The sequence below is a fragment of the Anomaloglossus baeobatrachus genome, chromosome 1 (assembly GCF_048569485.1).
Source record: "Anomaloglossus baeobatrachus isolate aAnoBae1 chromosome 1, aAnoBae1.hap1, whole genome shotgun sequence".
Taxonomy (NCBI): Eukaryota; Metazoa; Chordata; class Amphibia; order Anura; family Aromobatidae; genus Anomaloglossus; species Anomaloglossus baeobatrachus.
Genome location: NC_134353.1, coordinates 889,459,791 through 889,464,346, shown reverse-complemented (window position 1 = coordinate 889,464,346; position 4,556 = coordinate 889,459,791). Strand labels below are relative to the sequence as shown.

General features: G+C 37.0%; 1 long non-coding RNA gene across 1 annotated transcript in view; it reads left to right on the top strand.

Annotated features, from left to right (window-relative positions):
• Positions 1-2,972: 2,972 nt before the first annotated feature.
• The window catches only part of LOC142301846 (uncharacterized), a 15,442-nt gene continuing 13,858 nt past the window's right edge, over positions 2,973-4,556 (top strand). Inside the window, exon 1 of the long non-coding RNA XR_012752892.1 lies at positions 2,973-3,833. This is a non-coding gene — a long non-coding RNA (uncharacterized LOC142301846). The remainder of the gene's footprint in view (positions 3,834-4,556) is intronic.

The window sequence follows — 4,556 nt, the reverse complement described above, 5'->3', positions numbered from 1 at the left end:
CCAAAAACAATTGTGCAATTGCACTTTTTTTGCAATTTCACCGCACTTGGAATTTTTTCCCCATTTTCAAGCACACTATATGGAAAACTAATCTTTTAATTCAAAAGTACAAGTTGTTCTAGAACAAATAAGCCCCCATATGGCAATATTGATGGAAAAATAAAAAAGTTATGGCTCTCGGAAGAACGGGAGCGAAAAACGAAAAATGGAAAATCTCCCGGGGGTAAAGGGGTTAAATAAATGTCTATTTACAGTTAATTTAAGTACACATGTTTGGTATCTACGACATTGTACCAACCTGAGGCATCACACCAACACATTACTTTCAGCACATAGTGAACATGGTGAATAAAATATCCCAAAAACAATTGTGCAATCGCACTTTTTTTGCAATTTCATTGCACTTGGAATTGGTTTCCTGTCTTGCAGTGCACTATATGGTAAAACTAATGGTTTTGTTCAAAAGTACAACTCATCCTGCAAAAAAAACCCCTTATATGGCAATATTTGCGGAAAAATAAAGAAGTTATGGCTCTCGGAAGAAGGGGAGCAAAATAACAAAAAATGGAAAATCGGCTGGAGGTAAAGGGGTTAAATAAATGTCTATTTTTTTTGTTTGGGGGGGTCAAATATAAATGTAGATTGTTGTTCATGGAAAAATAAGAAATCCCTTGTAAATAAGCCCTATTGCAAATTTGGGGGAAAAAATAATATAAGACAGTGCCTTTTTTGGGGGAGGAAACATGGCAGTAGTATAGAAGTAAGCATCTACGCTGCCCCCTAACGTGTTGCCCTAGACCTCTGCCTGTTTTGCCCGCATGAGAACGTCTCGCCTCCAAGTGGTTTTCCTTTGCGCTTCACTGTGTTAAAGTGCACCAATCACCAGGATTTTCCTGTATAACCTAAAGCCAGTGCTATACTGGCACTATCAGGCTGATTCTATACATACCATTAGTTGTCAGCTAGGATGTATAAGTTTTGAAGCACAAACAAGTAAAGTTTGTAAAATGAGCAGCTTTTTGAGTGGCAGCAGCTGATAGTTGGGGTGGATATTCATAGTTATCCCCTCCCCCTGCCTGTCCGTCCTCCCCCTGTTATTTATGCTAATTGTATTATAAAATTGTTTTACTAAGTGAATATAAAAATAGCAACAAAAAGAGGAATAAATATCCTCCAAAAATTAAGTATTACTTACAGCAAAGAAGGACTGCAGTGTGTACATCACCCAGGCCAAAAACTAATACTTGAGCAGGATACAGCTAAACCCCCACTAAGTGGAGGCATCACTGGTGCAGGAGGAGCATATTTTCTTAGAGGATATTTATTCCTCTTTTTGTTGCTATTTTTATATTTAGTGTAGGGACCTACAAGCATGAGGTTCCCGTGACGAGGGTTGTAGGCTTCCGTTTTATGGTCATAATACCAACTAAAACCTCATATTTTTTGTACAGGATGCAGCCAGGCCCCTTTCTGTTGGGCCATGCATATTAGAGTTCATGTTCCTGTATGGTATACAGATGGGGTACGGCTTGGCAGCCCGCCTGATCTAATAGTATGGGCATCACCTTATAGGCTGCAGGCTTGTGACTGTGCATCTGCAAGTGTGAACAGCGCTCTATGCAAGCCATCAATGTGCAGTTTTATCATCCAGCAATCGCCCCCTCCATTCTTTGGAAGTGTGTGTTTGATTGGCTCCAATGCACCTGTGATGCCTCCACTTAGTGGGGGCTTAGCTGTATCCTGCTAGAGTATTAGTTTTTGGCCTGGGTGATGTGCACACCGCAGCCCATCTTTGCTGTAACGTTTTACTAAGTGACTAGAAGGACATGTGCTGATGTCATAGCCATGTGACCAGAAGGGGTGGGGCCTCAGCCAACAGAAAAATATTGTTGCTTCCTGGTATCAGCTATGTTGGCTGAGGACCCGCCCCTTCTGGTCACATGGATATGACATCAGCACAGGTCCTTCTAGTCACTTAGTAAAATGATTTTGTAATAAAATTAGCATAAATAACAGGAGGAGGACAGACAGATAGGGGGTGGAATCACTAGGAATACCCACCCCAGCTATCAGCTGCTGCCACTCAAAAAGCTGCTCATTTTACAAACTTTTTTTGCTTGTGTTTCAAAACCTATACATCCGAGCTGACAACTAAAGGTATGTATAGACTCAGCATGATAGTGCCAGTATAGCACTGGCTTTAGGTTATATAGGAAAATCCTGGTGATTGGTGCGCTTTAATGCTCCCTCGTCTATCTGTTCCTAGACATTTTGGAATGTCCCATAATAGCAGGGATGAAGGTTACATCAGTGCAGCGTGGTGTGTTACATTTGTGCTGGAGACATCTGGCTGATATTGTAAGATAAACACGTCTTAGCTTTATACATTCTCACTCACCAGTACAGTAAAACAAAGCCTTCACTGCCAAGTGCGAATCTGTTTTTTTCAAAGGTCTTTCATAGCCTGTAATTCAGCATATCTCTAATTATTGTAAATATTTAACTATCAGCATTGGGGACAGACAATAAAGATAATGGTGAGTGCTTTCTTTTTTTTGCATTCAGCAGTTTATACTTATGCAGATTTTCCTTTTCTAAGGGTAGTGAACCAGTCATCATCGCTTTAACATTAAAACCACCTTTTCAATGGCTGTCGAACATATAAAAAGCATACAAACATCTAAGTGGCATTAAATATATGGGTGACGCTGAAAAAAAAGAACCTTTGAAATGCAAGAATTAAATGTTTGTTTCATTTAATTAAAATAAAAAGGCAAAGAAAAAAAAAATAGGTGTTTTTCACTGGAGCTCCACCAAGGGACAGCATGAGACCATGAGAAAAGCTCCAAGACGCAGCGCAACTCCACTCTCATCCACTAGATGGCGCCCACAGGTTGAGGTTCTATTCTCCCAGCTGGACTATTTCTAGATTTGCATTTTGCAATGAACATTTTAATAATGGCAAAGAAAGAAAAACAATAGAAGCTAGACGCCCAGCTCCAGGTTTCCTATTGCATAATTAAATTCTGGCTGTGCTATGTTTAAACCCATATAGTAGAAGTGTAGTGGATCCAAACTATTGCTGCTCAAATCCTCTACAATCCCAGGAAACTAGTATCTTATCCATAACTGCAAGAAAACAGAGGACATCCTTAAAGAAGATGCAATTTAAAGAATTCCAATAACCTCCAGACCAATGATGCTCCCCATAGAAGTGTATGCAGCCCCCCAGCTCTGATGGACACTTACACATCATTACTGCTTTGCCCCCTTTCTTCCAGTTTATATATAAATACATGGCATCTACTCACAGATCTGGAAGACTTTGCACTTACAGTGAATCTATTTGATTTTTTTTTTTGCAATGCAAAGGCTAAAAAACAGTGTTTAAATAAATTTTAATAAGCATTAGAGAGCCTTCTCCACATTAATCTGGGGTAATTAGGGATATAACACTTGGCAGTTCAACAATCACTATACAGGAAAGCTGTATGCAAATGGCTTCTTCACATCTCCTGCTTTGTGATGCTGTTTGGACTCGGGCTTTTTTTTATTTTAATGATATGGTGCAATGGGTAACTTAAAATTAATTACAAGGTTCTTGACTAAAATGGGGGAGGCAGCGCTATTAAAAGTGGTTAGGATTGAGAGGAGCACCTGCGCTGCACCAGCCTCAGTCTATGGTGGACTGACATGGCGGAGCTGGAGGACAAGCTGCTGGGACCAGCAACCACTGGTGATCTGCTGTGGAGGGGATGGAGGCGAATACCTGGGGGAACAATGTCCACCAGCTGGAAGGTGTAGTATGCACCCACACCAGAGGAAGAGGACTGGTATTATTATTATTATTATTATTATTATTATTATTAGTAGTAGTAGTAGTAGTAGTAGTAGTATTATTTCGTTATTATTATTATCATCATCATCATTATTTCCATTATTATTATTATTATTATTATTATTATTGTTATTATTAGCAGCAGTAGTACTATTATTTTTATTATTAATATCATTATTATTTGTTATCAATATTGCTTTATAATAATAATAATAATTATTATTATATGATAACATAATAACAATAATAATACATATCATACATGTTATATATACATTTTACTTTAAACTATTTAGTTTATATATATATATATATATATATATATATAATCTGTAAATATGATAGATCATATATGAGATGATTGCTAGATATATAGATGCATAATAGAGGGATAAGTAAATAAATAAATACATAGATAAATAGAGGGATAGATGATAGATAGATAAATAATAATAGATAGAAGGATAGATGATAGATAGATAGATAAATATTAATAGATAGAGGGATAGATAATAGATAGATACATAGATAGATAATAGAGGGATAGATAATCTAGATAGATAAATAGATAATAGATAGATAGATAAATGAATAGATAATAAATAGAGGGATAGATAGATGATAAATAAATAGATGATAAATTGATAGATAATATAGATATAGACAGATATATAATAGATAGATGGATAGATAGATAGATAATAGATAGACTGATAGA